The following is a 14,856-nucleotide window of genomic DNA, read 5'->3' as shown; positions in this document are numbered from 1 at the left end:
TATTTCAAAATCCGAATCGGGCCCCAAGACTCTACTCTTTCCGCACAGACTCTATTTGTAAATAATTCGCTTCAACTCAGTCACAAAAAAATATCTTAAAGGTATTTGGGCAAAATTAATCTCTTGTTACAAAATTAACCATTGTCGTATTACGACGTAACTAAAATGCTCCTTCTGACCTTGATTATAATTCTTTTAAATATTCTAATACAACAGTAACTGAATACGGTCATTAAATTATTCTCACGTTGTATGGCAGACGCCCTAGACTGGGTGTTCCTATCGTTTGCCGCATTCTCCTTATACCAGCCAACATAAGTGTGACCCCGAGATCCGTGACAAACTCGCGCAGTCGGAGATAACTCCTACTGGTCGGCCTCAGGCGACTGCTCAAAGAGCAGATGGAATAAGTGCTCTGCACCTCTGCGCATGACATCACATAACTTGATGACAAATGAAAGACATGGAACGAGCCGAGCGCTGCATACTTATGTTGTATTCAAGGTACGAGTACCAACTGCGTAGAATTCACGGTATTAAAAACGATGACAAACTCAATACACATTCCGTGTAAATTTAACAGTTATGTCATAAAACATGTTAAGTTATTGACGCGACTAGTTGACTTTAACTTTATACGCACATGCAAATCTACGCTAAATTAATTCTAAGTACTATTACTAGAACGAATAAAGGAAACGGAAATTCTAACCATACTTTATGGTTTGAAAATGGTAATTAAGTAGTAACGTTAAACGTTATGTTAAATGGGTCAGTTTGTAATACTGTTTTAAATTTAAATGGCATTAAGAGCTGTATAACATAACGTAGTTATTAGTTAAGTCAATGGAAATAACGTAATCGTAATCGTTTGTTAGCTCGACCGCATGCGACTCGGTCGGCCTCTCGGCCTCCGCCGGCGCCGCCGAGGTCGCATCTTCCTCTTTTACAACTTACCACTTCATTCGAAATTATGGGCAAATTAGTTTTTCCTTAATTTCCGTAATTAAACGTTTTACTTAATTATCTTTGAAGGTTGATACAAGAGACATTTGCGGATGTGAATGTGATTTATTTAACGAAATTGCTGAGATTATCTTTCAAGGGTAAAACAGTGATGTAGATTTTTTTTACTTAAATGTTAAATTGTAAGCTGTGTGGTGAGTTTGGTGAGGTGGCGTAGGTATAGGTATCTATATCTAAACTCGTAGCAAAACTTCCTTACTTACATATAGGTACAATTCTTATTGATATTGTATACATGACAGGTTGGCAATGTAGGTAATGGCTCCTCTACACGATGGGCCAACGCCGGCCACTCCAAGGGACGCATTTATGTGTTAGAGGGAGCAAGTGATATTGCTGTCTCATTCTACCGCATGTCTGCGTCCCTTGGAGTGGCCGGCGCTGGCCCATCGTATAGAGGAGCCCTAACATACCTCTCTCATAGACCAATTGTACCTATCGGAGTTTCAATTCAGTAGTACCTAATAAGTCAATCCAATGTTACATGGTCTATGTGCTATGGTCAAAGAGAGCACACATTTAATTCCAGATTGTTGTACCTACATTATTCACGCACTGAAATTCAAAGCAAATAGGTAGCTAAATAGTAGGTACAAACTGCATAATAGACTTTTTTTTTGTACTCTTCCGCAACCTCGCCATGCATAATAGACCCTAAAGTAACTAGGCCTTTATCCCGTGGGCGGGCCATAGATGATTGATTACAAAAAACACAACCATAGACACTTGCCTACTCAAGTCAAAATGTTAATGCAAAACAAGAGATCACATTCGATGTGTAATTGATAGCGCCTTTGGTTACGCATGCGCGATGGACGCAACGCTCTGATTGCGCCGGCGGCGATCGCGATAACACCTCGCGGAAGCTTCGCCTCGCCTTCCAAAGGTACTCCGGCACAACAAAAGCGTACCTTATGTGATTCCTATCGAAAGATTTTGCAACCTCTAAGGGTGGAAACAGACGGAATACATCTAACAACGCAGTTTATAGAGAGAATTCCGATTGCAATGGAGCTACACGCGTACTATGCTGCCACTGCATAAAACGGCTTTTCAACTATAATATCTATGTGTTAGAGAGAGATGGCTAAACGTTGAACAAAGTTCAGGCTAAGAGATGGAGATAACTCCTATTTCGCCAATGGTAACTTAAGATATGACCTTAGATATATTTTATTCTTTTTGATCATACGTAGGTATACGTAGCAAGCAACGCAATAATCAAAGCAATCAAGTAACGGAAAGATGTAGCAAACCTACAAAACCCTACGCTGTACGCTGAATAACCCGTTACTAATTAATTTACTGTTTTATTTGGCTCCAAAGTATTAAACTGTTTTTTGACAAGTTTTCACAGACAAAATAGTATATGACATTCATGCATCAAGGCGGTTTGTTAACAAGGGCCTACCGGGAAACACAAAAATCGAAATTTAGTTATCTGCCTCTTATCGATCGAATATACAAGAGTGATAGAGGGGTTAGATATAACGAAATTTGGAATTTCTTGTTTCGCCGTAGACCCCCAGATTGTGATGGATTGTGGTAGTAGCGCCACCTACGCCAAGTTTCGCGTAATATTCCTTATTCAGTACATAAGTAGGTATATATGATGAAATACGAGTTTAAGAAACCAATGAGGAAACCGTCCACTACAAATATTGTTCTTAAACATTAATCAACCGTCGCTAATCAACCGACGTATGTCTTACTCAAATAGAAAGAGCGTTACTCAATACCTGCTAGATTTAACAAAGCTTTTACAATGTAACTAAGTTATTCACGTCATACCATTTGAAAGATGTTTTGGTCGGTTATCTGATTTGCGGGCGTGTCTGTGACCTATTGTCTTCGGACGCCATCGCCATATGATGTTACAAAAGGCTGTAAGATCCTTTACAGAAAATTCAGACAGGATCATATATTATAACAATAACAAGTTAGTTAGGTATACGTTGTTGTCGATGTCTTAAAAACAGTCTCGACTTGGATCTTATTTTATAAGATTTTAAACATTTTGGAACAATAAAATGATGGATTTTACATGCATATTAATAAGGGTTGCCATAAAGTATAGGGAGTAATTTAAGTAAATTGTAAGTTACAGCTCTGCTGGCCCTCTGGTACAGATGCTGACCCTATGAGCTAAAGTTTGGCAGAAAGGTTCAACTCTTAGTCTCACATGTTTCCTACGTATTTTTTATTTATTGCTTCAATGGTGGTCAGACATGCGTGTATAACATATTGTTTATTGCGATTGTATGAATTGAAGCTCGTGAACAATCATTACGTACGTGACATACTTGCAAATTTCCTTCATCGCAAAATACAGACAGGATAAACTTTTGTTGCTCAAATGACACTTACAGTCTCCTGGAAGACGCATGGCTGTACCGCCCTGTCATTATGTGCACATTTCCGTGCGCGTGCGCCACCTACGTCGCTAATGTTCCATCATTGACCGCTTCCTATTCGCAATCGGGGATTGCAGTCTAATGGCTCCTCTAGACGATAGGCCATCATATTGGCCCACTAAGCTGCGCCAGCGCGTAGAGGGTAGTTCAGTCGGATGGCTTAGTGTGTGCTTTTAACCATCGCATGGCAAACTCGCTGGTCCAGCGCTGGGCCATCGTGTAGATGAGCCATAACAATACCTCGCTATTTCCGTGGGAAACATATTATGTGATCGAAACGGACAAATACGAAGTTGTTACTTTTTCATTAGCACACTTCAAGATCGCGGCCTACTGAGTGGTTGTTTGTCGTTTTATAACATTATATTGACATTATTTCGGCATTAACCCTAATGCCATGTCAATGTTACTGGGTTGCAAAGAAATCACCAGTATTTAACAATGAAACAGTCGGTTACTGATGTTTCCTTTGAACCTCAAAATCGGACCGTGTTCGGGTCAGCCACTTTACATAAGTATCATAAGTATGTACCTACTTATGTACATAATTGCGGAATGAAATTCGTAGAGACAGGTAGAGACCCATTGAATATTGGAAATCAGCAAGACCGTCAAAACGATCCACGATCCAACCCCTTTGTTGACATATATTTTGCATATTATAGTAGGTATGTCATATTTTCAAATTTTTTTGCGTACCATCATCGTCAATCGATTTGTATGTATATAATGGCTTTCAAAAAGGAGGTGATTTTACATGCAAATAAACAGTTTTCAGAGTTTTTAAAAGTAAGTATGTAATTCAATGAACTTTTCCATAAGTAGCTGGTGCCAAAACCAGTATTTGATCTTGATTACCTGCACCAATTAATTACCCATGTTTAAACATAAGAGGCTATTAATATCGATCTTGTTACGGAAACAATCCCACGCCATAATAAGCATTTAAATTGTGAATATGTCCAACAAGTTCTTCTGTATAATAGGCTTAAAATTACGTCACGAGTCCCACATCACATACTTACTGGGGTGACATTACAATCGCTAACCTAGCTCATAGGAGCCGTAGGTGTGCTCTCCGACCATGGACAATTTTTTATGCCGTTTTTTTATAACAACGGAAAATGTGTCTTAAGATGATGTTTAGAATTTAAATACTTACATGTAAACGAAAGATGGTAGCATATTGACCTTCCATTGTAGTACTAATCATGGTGAAAATGAAGCAAAACGCTTGAAAATTCGCCCTGAAATTGTTGAATCGTTTGATATATTTTTACCACGGCCGTAGTCGCTAACGAATGTGTACTCTCAGTACTAGTGCACCTTTGCTTGCACAAATATATTTAAATACAAGCTAGATGCACTGCGAGTATGTTTACGCAGTGGTTAATATTGGCTCCGGCCGCGGTAAACTCATGGTAAGGTACGTGGTAGATGGGGATCAGTACGCCACTCCAGTGTGAGAGCAAAACAGTGCTACACACGTACAGCGCTATGTGCGTACGATTCTCCTCCAGTGTGAAGACATACAGATCACATCACACTGGTTAGCTAGAGAAGTCAACTAGCCCGTGATCGCGCAACACGCGGCCCGGTAGAGTCGCCCACTGCCGCAACGAAGATATTGGGGCCGCCAGAACCGGTCGCAGCGCCCAGTTACATCAAAACGCAATGCCCGTCGCAAAATTAACTCACATTTGTATTTATATAACAGCTGCCACCTTTGCATAAGTTTATCTTAAAATAGGACACCGCGTACCCTTTTCAACCGAATTTCTAAGTAGGTACTAGGTAAATAGGTATTATAGGCCTAAATCAAAATTATAATTCCATCAACGTAGAGAAATCTCTAGAGCAGTCGTATATTTCAATATTTGGTTTATAAAATAAGGGAGTCTCAGGGTTGATGAAAAACACTGCTATGTATACAATAAAACATAAGAACTTAACAAAGCTTTAAAACAAAAAGCAATAAACGTTCCTAAAGTGCAGTGTTATGAACAGGAAGACCTGTAGCTGCGTTTTTAGACATAAATCTTGTGCCTGCCTCATACAACCTACATTAAAAGTTGCAATGATGTACCTAATAAATGTTCAATAATACAGGAAGTACGTGCAAGAATAAACTTCCACTTTAACAACTTAGAGACTAACCCTTCTAAGCATCCAATAAAGTAATTATTGATAGAACAACTGTTGAGGAGAGATGAGCAGAACAGGTTAATAAATTCATGATAGACCACCCGACTCCGAGAGCTATCAAATATGGAGTTTAAGTATAAAACACAGAAAACACGAGTTCTTTTAGATTTACTTTTATAACCCAACAGATTCCTTAAGACGGCTATAATGAAGCCTTTATTTCCCTAGAGTCATCCAGGGCCCTGGATGACCATACCGTTGAATAGCCATAGAATTGCTATTAAGGGTTTTATGGAGTGTCTATTGCCTTTTAAAAGTTTAGGACGTGAGGACGTGACTGGCATAATACAACTAGATGAAGCACATGCGACAATAAATGCGCTCAACATTATGATTAATTGTTCATACATTTTACATACTACGACATGAGCCGTACTGTTCAGCTACATACTGTCCTTTATATTGTATTTATATATAGGTACTGTCCCCGAAATTCGTTTTTGGTGTCTTTTTAAACATAAACATTCCAATTGAACACCGAACAGCGCGACTCGCAGCGCGGCGTAGTACTTTATAAGTAGGTACCTATGCCAATAATTGCTGCTACAAATACTACGAGTACAAATACAATAATGCGAAGTCTGATAGTAGGTAATCTCTGGACGCCGCAGACTCTGCAGAGCCTTTAGCTGTTGTTTATTATAGCTATTTCAGCTCCAAGATCATTTAAGCACTAAGAAAGACATTTAGACTTGGAAGCACTCCTAAAAGGGTATTTTAGAAGTTGTTTACGTTCTTCCTTATTTAATTAAGCAAAGTTATCTCCTTTTGGTACCTATTAAAACGTGGCTGTCAAAACACGATAAAATAAACAAATGAAGCACCTAAAGTTACCTCCGCCAATTTCTAGCTCGAAATACCGTCGAAAGGTATTCGAAGGCAGTCATAAAATAAATGACTCCTGCTTAGTTTAAGTGTTTCGAGAGTTGAGAATTTTGATTCAGAAAGCTTTAACAAAGGGATTTGCAAATTAGTTCCGCATACAAGTATGCAAATGTAGCTAAGGGTCGATTCACCGCGCCATTAATGCCACACGCGGCATTACGACCTAATAACATATCTACTTTACAACATAGGGTACCTAATACTCAGCCTAACGTCACGGTGTTTACTAAAATCACTCGGGAGATCATGTATCCAGTGTAAAGAAAATATAACTGTACTTAAACGTAGCTGCAGAAGTGGATATAACGTTTCAAATTGTCGATACGCTCTAAAGCCTATTGTGGCAATAAAAACGTGTCAAAAATGCTTCTACACCTCCCACTCCCAACACTGTTGTAAACCTGACCCATACATACATTCCTAATTTTAATACTGTATTTATATCTTAGTACCTATTGTACAACGCTTGCATTAACCGTATTTAATTCTCTGGGCAAAATAGTAATACAAGTCGTGTATTAATGCTCTACCAAAATCCCTCAATCAGAACGGTTGAATAATTACATACCGCTTTTTGTCCATTATACTTAAAATAATAATCATATGTTTCAAGTTTAAAGAAAAGGAATGAGGGCATCGTATTCTGTACATCCGTTGAACCATTTGACAGTTATGATGATAATCTTTTTATTTGTTTGCGATTCGAATTTTGAATTGTATCGTAGGAGAACCGTTAAGTCGATGGCGGCGCGTAAACGGCACCCCGCAGTTGCGCAAGCGTTTGCTGCTCGTGTTATATCATTACATTACTATGCCGGTAATATGCTGTGCAATGCTCAATTCGTATCGGATGAGGATGATGGCTGTGGGAACCGTGAAACGGAGATTTACACTAATATACTTGTCGGGAGTAAAATATATTCAACTCTGTGAAATTGCACGGCAGCTGTCAAAGTAAAGATATCGCGTAAAACGTTATAAATCAAAATAGATCAACCTTTTTTAAAATAAAGAACGAAATCAGTAAAACAAAGACGACATTGGCCGAGAAACAGATAGCGAAAACGAGATCATCGGAGTTAATTCAACGCGCCTAATTTTTTAATTGAATTCTTTTTGCGATTAAGAAATTAGCGGTATATCAATCGTGCGTACAAAGCGGCCTTCAACATTTCGGCTGACTATTGTTGTCACAACAGGTTCTGCGGCCACGGGCCGGCCTACTATTAAATTTCAAGTGATTGCAATGCTGTAGGTTTAGTTGTGACTAATAAGATACTTGGCTAGGACCTGGATTTGGATATACCTGTATTGAGCGTAGGATTGATTTTGAAAATACCTACTCAAAAACACTCATACATAATGGGTGAACTGGATTTTGCAATTAAATTGACAATTTATGTCAATATCGCTTTATGTGCACACGGAAAAGTCATTCAGAGGAAACATCCTTTAGACCTCGAGATATTAATTGATTACTTGGCTTGGAATGCCTCATTTCAATATTATATTTTCGTATATCCTGTTCACGTTAATTAAAAAGAAACCCAAATCGCTACAGACATAATATACAATTCAAGGAAATCAAGGAAATTAAAATTTCCTCGTAGGCATTGACGTTTTGCTGAGGCAAAAATCAATTCGACTTTTATCTATAGCTTTGTTTCTACGTTTATGAATGCAGCTCTGTATGGCATAGATTTCGATAACCCCACCGTAACTAAATATATGTTCCGGTATTGTATGTGCCCCATCTTTCGGTCGCTCGACCTGAGCCCCGGTGGTCGTCCGTTGACCTCGTTTGGCCTCTTCTTTGACAATTGCCAACGTAAACTGCCACGACCTGCGGTGCCTTCTAGATTATACACTTGTACAACAATAGCCCACAAATCTCGGCCTAAAATCGGTACATTCTATAACAAAGCGTAAAAAGTATTATGTGGAGTAAAAAGGTATTTTGGCCGAAACACATCGACCACACAAAATTGGAACTAATCTTTTTTAGTGTTCCGTACAAAACTTTGTTCACGGAACACTTATGGGATCACTTCGGTCTTGTTTTGAATACAAGAACATTGTAGGCACAAAATGAAGGTTTGAAATGAAAAAAAAAACTATAAATATAGCTTTAATCTCTTGGTTTAAAACGTCTACTTTTAAAAGGAAAGAAGATTGTTGACATTCATGTGAAATTCCTCACTTGTATTATGTCTACGTGCCTATCCAATAGGTACCTAAGCCACAGCTGCAACTATAGTGTATTGGCTATAAATAGCAACCCGTTTTTTGTTTTATTTGTGTCTGGTTATAAGAACTGCTGATCTTGCTTGTAATGCACTTAATTTACCCTACTGGCTATCATATCGACCTCACTTAACAACTTTACTTATTCCGTAATTTTACGATCCAATCAAAATTGCGGGCAAGGAGGAATATTTATGTTTTAAGTTAACCAAGGGATGAAAGGCACCCAATTCAGTTGAGGTAGTCCGATATTGAAATGGTGCCTTTTACCCGAGTTAAGCACTTTACTTTTCATTCAGACTAAGAAAATATCAAAATAATAAGGGACAAATTGCCTCTATTGGCGCTGGCATTGCGTTCGAGCGCCATATATACCTCTGCAGAAATGAGTGCCTATCATCCCTTAGTTAACAATCTACTATGTACCTATTTCGCGCCTTTTACTATGTACTTTTAGTTAGTACAAAGTGGGTTTGCCAGAGCTACTAATAAAATAACATTAAAATGGCAACATACACTTAATACACTTCGAAAATAAAACAAAATACAGTTCGACGGCGACATGGCAAAACGTGGTTTTACTCATAGTTAGTCACCATATGACAAGTTATCATTGAAACAAGTTGAATTTGTCTCGAGTGTTCCGTCATCGTCAAAATACGAGTATAGGTATCAATCATTTCTTACAAGTCGAGTTGTACCATATGTTAAACAACATCGAAAGATAAGTTTTTTCGTATTTGTGTCGGCGGAACTAATAGTCGATCTTGGTAAACCATTTATTTGTATGACAATAGCAATGATTTCATGGTAATTCGCTATCTCTGACTAATAATGACTCGTAATATTTGACTGATAGCAAAAATATACTATGTGTCTGCGAAATTTCATTTATTTAATTTATATAATGTACCGGGGTGACTTTGGAAAATTTGGGGTTACTTTGATAGATTTAAAACGGCCATAGAATTACTATTATTCATTATTTACTGAAAATGGTCCTGTCACTAGTTAGATTACTATACATATATTCATATTCACCTACTGTAAAAAATCTCGCATAAGTATATATTATGGCTTAAAAACTAGAATTTTAAAGTCGCCCCTGCATTTGAAAGTCACCCCGTTCCACCGTAATATTAGCATTTACAGATAAACCTTACATGCTAACACTCAGAATTCATTAATTGACATGACATGATTTCATGCTGGTAATTCGCTATCTCTGTCTAACAACGACTCGTAGTATTTGAAGTCACTGCATGTTAAACGTTTCCGTCCTTCATGGCAATTACAGCCACTACGAGATTTGGCATGAAAAGTTTTTCTCACGCTATTTTGCCATATTATTACAGAATATTTATTGTATTATACATTGAGTGGATAATAAAAGGGCATTAATTAGTTGTATAGTCGGTGCAACTTAACCATTTACAGGTCGTAGGTACCTATATACTAAGCTAGAAGTTTTTTCTAACAAATCCCAATGATTCATTTGAAGACGAGACAGATTTCCCGAAAGTCAATCTAATGTAAGTTAAGGCTTATTTCCGATGTGTCGGAAGCCGGTGTAGCTCGAAGCTTGGAATTGCTAAGGTTGAAATTAAATGTACAGTTATGAATTGACCCTTACCCTTTGATCTGTGCTAATACCTAAGCTACCTATCTAATGAGACCTTATTTTAAAAGTTCATTAAGATTTTTAAATTTCCATTCACATTTCTCGCTTGCCCAGGTGCGCAAAGGCAACTTGTACTATTTGTCACAAGATAAGCGCTTCAATTTTGGAACGCCTATATATCATACATGCGCTTATATCATGAGTTATAATAAATCATTGTCTGCTCTTTGAGAATGCGATAAAGGAATAAGACAGGTCGTGAGATTCATAATCATAACAACGGCAATCATCCTCCCGGGGGAAGGCATTATCTCGCGGAGACGGTATTCATAACTTTTCCTCTTTGGATCCTTGCTCATGCAGTTTTTCTGCTGGCGCAAGCGCGGGCGGAAAACCAGTCTATAATGGAATTTAATTATCAAGCTACAAATCTAAGTTACAATTTTATTGTACTTGTCAATCTGGCAACACTGTTCAAATGGCCTGATGCGATTGGTCAAGTCGCCGATTTACACGTGTAAAACTGTAAATTATTTATTGTATTTTAAAACCTGCCCTGCAACGATTGCATATGATCAAAACGCGCAATCAATTCGCCTATGCTTGGCAAAATATTAGAATGACTCCCCTCAACCTGCCTGTAATGAAAAGAAACGAACATTGTAATGCAAAGGTGGAAGCTTATCGTAATTTACTTATGTTGTTTGCAGATGTTTCGTCCCAATAAATATCACAGTATTAAAAAAATCGTGAATTGCACCTGTGGTTTACAATTTTTTTGCTAACTTACCTATACATATAATCACGATTTTAAGATAGGGCATTACTGTTAATATGCCTACTTAAATCTATCGACGTGTACCCACTCCAAGTATTTTAACTATTCATATCATCATTTACGCTATATATATATGTATACAGTGTGGAAAGATAAGTCGGGCCCTGGAGGGAAAGTACCTTAAATCCTTAAGCTGGCTCATTTTACATAAAGGAGACATTCCTTTATTTTTTAAAAGAAACAAAACTGCATTCAAAGATTTTCTAAAACCAGCTTGCCTCGCCCGAGACTCGAACCGGTTTAAAATTCCAAAAAATAAAAACTCGCAAATTTATTCTACTAGTCGATACAGTTAATGTTAATGATAACATTTCTCCAAGAAACATTAGGTCTTACACTCGTCTGTCGTACAAAATATCCATAAAATCGAATATTTAGTACTCAAGATTTTTTAAGACAGGCCAAATTGAAGAAAAAAATAAAAATACTATGAATTCAGTTTTGTTTCTTTTTAAAAATAAAGGAATGTCTCCTTTAAGTAAAATGAGCCAGCTTAAGGATTTAAGGTAGTTTCCCTCCAGGGCCCGACTTATCTTTCCACACTGTATACCTACTTAGGTACATAAAATTGATAATACAATTCAATTTATAAAATAAGACTATAAGTGTTACAATTTCTAGTAAAACGATCTCATCCAGATAACCTTTCGGACAATCATTTACTTATAGAGATTTATCTTCCCAATCCAGGAAGTAACCTAAGGCTTTCCGCAAAAGAATGGCCATCAATTGCTTGGAAATAAATTGAAGTTTAGAGTAATGTTGGAGCTATCAGGCAGATCGTGCGCGTGCGACGCCCTAGGCCGCGACCCGCGTCAGCCCGTTTCCTGGAGCAAATATTAGAGTAAAGGTAAAGGGCCTTATTCATGGTTCATCTTGCTATACATGCTATGGGTAAAACAATAAAAGTACATCTTATAAACTTGTTTTGTTAAATGTCACCTTTCTTTGAAATTCACGAAAATTATTACATTTGCTCTTGGCCATTTTCATCTCTTATTTGTCTCTTATAACTATGTCTCGGTAAAAAAAATTACACGGAGAACCATCAAAGTATGTACGTGAGACATTTTCCAGCGTTTTGTCCTCTTAGGCATTTTTGCAGGTCACGGTCAAAGGCGACACGAGATTACATCGATACAGTCAAATGTCGAACATTGACGGCCTTTAATAATTTAAATGTAGGCGTAAGTATTTAGAAGGCGGGTTTCATTTAGGTAATTTTTGTCAAAGAGAGACTTTTCAGTAAGCACTGAATACTTATTCACTTAGTATCAAACCCACCTATTTATGGTCGGTTTCTAACTTTATCGAAAATATTAGGCAATAATACCTACATTTTGATGTAGATAACATAGAAGACATATTTGCAGTAAATGGCATGAGAAGTAACATAGGAGGTTGATGTTACAGCATTCTCAGTTACGTTAGCAAGATGGATCGAGAATAAGTCCTAACTGGCAGCTGCAGCGACTTGCGTGGGCTAGCCCCGAAGGCGAAGCTAATCCATTCGTATCACGCTCTGCCTTCAAACAATCGATTTATGCCATCTCGCCAAACTTGGAAGTTTTAGCACGGCATCGGTATTTCTACCACGGAGCGCTTCCTAGTTGTGTAGATCTCATACTACCATGTCATCATCATTGGCCACAGCATCTTTGCAGATGATAGTTGTAATCCAATGAAATTACAACAATCAGATAAGTTTAAGACCTTGTTCACGTAAGTTTACAAACTTTTACTTAAACTTTGTTTTTATATTCCAGATACTAAAATTGGTCGAATTTGTTCAACCGATTGTCATTTGTCAATTAGTAGATACAGTCAAGTGTGAAATAAAATGTGGGTGCATATACCTATAACTTACTCAAAAATAAAGATTGACTTTGTAAGTAATTGATGGGTATTTATATATAGTGCCTACTGTTTAAAACCTTCATTTAATTTGCAGGCTTCGGCCTAAGATGGACTTTAAGGCTCCTCTTCACTTTGGGCCAACCCCAACGCCAACGAGGGACGCATTTATGCGTTAGAGGGAGCAAGTGATATTGCTATCTCATTCTACCGCATGGCTGCGTCCCTCTTTGGCGTTGGCGTTGGCCCAACGTGAAGAGGAGCCTTTACAGATCATGGAAACAAGAATTGAGAATTATTACAAACCAATAAGGTAGATTTTCTGGAACCGTCAAGTGAGCAAAGAATAGCAATTTGTTTTGTTTATATGTATATGTTCTGTCATGCAAGTCATCAGGTTGCTGCGGTTTAGATAACAGGACAAGAGGTATTTATTATCTATTCAGTTATGTATTCTAGGCAATTAAACTGTAGGTTTTCCTTGTGCATAATTTGCGTAGTCATCAAGGACCGCTTCGCTCCAGAGACCAATAACATGGGTATATAATGATCATCATTATAATAAACTATGTATTGTTTACCAAATCTCGGATAATCGAACACAACTAACAAGCGCAGAAACACAAGATAAAATACCTAACAGACAAACTGCAACCAAATAAAGTTTGTAGAAATTTGCATATTATGATATGATATGAAACAGCCAAATTTTTTTTTCGCGATTTCGGGGTGGTTTGGTCCCATAGTAAAAGTTGCGCAGTAGGTATAATCCCAAAACCTCCCTGGCAACGGAAATGCACTTATTTTTTGGCCATTCTGTAGATCGGAAGTGCAAGTATTTGTAAACATTAGGTAATGTGAAGACAATCACAGTGCCAGTGTACGTTAAGCCCGTTCGCAAATGTTTAAAAACAAAACCTAGCCAGTACCTAGTCGATGATTCATTCAATGTCACCTTATATATTTCATGAATTTGTATACAGTGTATTTCGCAATGTTTAATTTCTCTGTGTAGTTATTAGCTTGTCTGTAATGCCGTGTAAATATATTGTTAATAAATAAAATAAATAATTTCTTATCATTGACTTTAATACAGATTCCAATCTAACAGTCTGTCGGCAAGTAAAGACATTAATCAAATTGCCTAATTACGTACACGCACAAGCCGTAGTGAGCAAAAACAATCTATGCAACACAATCGTGTGCAGTGTCCGTAGAAGGAAGGTGGACGCACCGAGCAGGAAATCCTTGTATGCGATGCTATGACTTGCAACGCATGCGCGAATGACAAATTGATGCAATTGCGACCAAAGTGAGCGTCGTAAATTTAGAGCATGTTTGACAGCTCAATAATACGTTGCCAACGATGTACTTACTTTAATTTAAGTATATGGGGGCTCTCGTGTTTCGTTGATTTTATCTATATGCACAGGATATAATAGTCCGGTGGCTTGGTACGGTGTGTTAGAATAGTAGATCGCGATATGACCGATATAACTGGTGGTAGCATAATTTATTCAAGAAAACCGTACCTACCAATGTAAAGAGAGTATGTACTTACCGCGCCGCTGTAGTTCTGCTGATTCTTCTAATCCATACATGACGCCCTTCTTTTAACTTCCGATATAGGTATAAAACACCGAAAGTTACTGAAATAATTACTTATAGATAATAGTCTATTTTCCGGGATTTCCCCTCAGATTTTTCTTGTCCGATAGGTACTGACATTAGACCAATGTTACTGTCATATATAGTGTAGGTATGCCATT

General features: G+C 37.7%; 2 protein-coding genes across 3 annotated transcripts in view; one reads left to right on the top strand and one right to left on the bottom strand.

The window, feature by feature from the left end:
* LOC134665995 (carboxypeptidase E-like) overlaps positions 1–14,856 on the bottom strand; it is a 219,715-nt gene that overhangs the window by 169,083 nt on the left and 35,776 nt on the right. The gene's annotated exons all lie outside the window — the stretch shown is intronic.
* LOC134665999 (uncharacterized) overlaps positions 1–14,856 on the top strand; it is a 42,878-nt gene that overhangs the window by 7,362 nt on the left and 20,660 nt on the right. The gene's annotated exons all lie outside the window — the stretch shown is intronic.

This window comes from Cydia fagiglandana, chromosome 7 (assembly GCF_963556715.1).
Source record: "Cydia fagiglandana chromosome 7, ilCydFagi1.1, whole genome shotgun sequence".
NCBI classification, from domain to species: Eukaryota; Metazoa; Arthropoda; class Insecta; order Lepidoptera; family Tortricidae; genus Cydia; species Cydia fagiglandana.
This window is presented reverse-complemented; position numbering and strand designations above follow the sequence as displayed.